Here is a 1,572-nt window from a genome sequence, read left to right as displayed (position 1 = left end):
TTCTCATTGGAATTTTGATTTTTTTTTTTTACATTTAACTGGTGAACAGTTAATGCAGCACAGATTCTTTTTTTCTATATTTATTATTTTTATTTATGTATATGCGTGTATTCCTTGCATGTAGGTAAGTGCACCCCTGTCGTGCAATGCCCTCTGAGGACAGAAGAGACTGTTGGATACCCTGAAACTGGAGTCATGGACAGTTGTTAGCTGCCATGTGGGTGCTAGGATTCGAACCTGGGTCTTCAAGACCAGTCAGTGTTCTTAACTGCTGACCCATCTCTCCAGCCCCACAGCACACATTCTTATTTACAGTAATATTTTGCATCAGTTAAGGGCTTCCTGAGTTAACGTTGTTGACATGTTTCATTTCTGCTTGTGTTTATTGATACTTAACCACCTCCTAATGTGAAAGTACAGTTTTTAAAAATGTTTTATTTATTATTTTTATGTGTATGAGTGTGTTGCCTGCATGTATGTGAGTGCACCTGTGTCATGTGAATGTACAGTTTTGATTGGCTGGTCTGGCTCATAATACTGTCTGGTACCATACAGTCTCTGTTGCGCAAGGTGAACAGATGGCCAAGCAGTACTAGTAAGAGCATTGCAGACTTGAGCTGCCGTTTTCAGTACTATATAAACATAAAAACTATTGGGAAACAGTTCTTTTCCAGAGTTCAGTTCCAGTGCTTCGGAAAATACTGCATTTCTAACCTCTTAAGAAGTATCAGAGTGAGCCTGCAGTGTCATTTGGGGCTGCAACAACTTTAAATACTCGACGTTGGAATAATGTACTTAAAATTTAAATTTTGTGTGCGCATGTGTGTCTTTTTGAGACAGGGTCTCCCTATAGTCCCTGAGTGCTGGGACTAAAGGTGTGCACCACCACATCCGGCTTTAAAATTTAAATTTTTATTTAAAGTTACATACCCCCTCTTTGGTTTGGATTCTCTAATGCAGTTTCTGGGGTAGCTCACCTTACTGTTGATGGCAGCCTTCAAGGTGGAAGGGACTGGAACTTCCATCCAGGCTGGAGACCTCCAGAATTTTCTGCATCATTAGCCTTGATGAAGAAAAAGTTGAGAAATGCCCCAAAGGGACAGGCCTTTGTCTCTTTGGGGCATTTCTCAACTTTTGGTACTTGATATAAAGGTGCAAGTTCTTCCCACGTGGCCTGCTGTGATTCTCGGAGTAGCAATGGCTGGCTTACTCATGGGTTTCTGCCTGGCTCATAGTCTCCCTTGCTCTTGTTTGCTGCTGTGTCCACACCCCTACGGGCGTTTGTTCTGTGGAGCTGTGCCTGTCTGAGCCCTGCTTTCACCAGGGGTTAGACTTCTAGACCAAGAGGGAGAGGGGGCAGGAAAAGAACTAGCAGTGGTTCAGGCAAACAGTGCCAGTTAGTTCTTGTATAAATTGCCCAACACTGCTACTTGGCGACATTCTAACCTGGTCCATTTAAAAACATGGTACATGAAAACAAGATAATAGCAAATTTTAGGTCGTGTACCACAAGTAAAAGGCTGACATGAGTATTTACTGGGTACAGATTAAAATACAGAAAGCCATTGAAAT

This window comes from Nannospalax galili, unplaced genomic scaffold, assembly GCF_000622305.1.
Source record: "Nannospalax galili isolate Female #2095 unplaced genomic scaffold, S.galili_v1.0 scaffold368, whole genome shotgun sequence".
NCBI lineage: Eukaryota > Metazoa > Chordata > Mammalia > Rodentia > Spalacidae > Nannospalax > Nannospalax galili.
The sequence above is the reverse complement of the archived record's forward strand: the minus strand, read 5'-3'. Positions refer to the sequence as shown.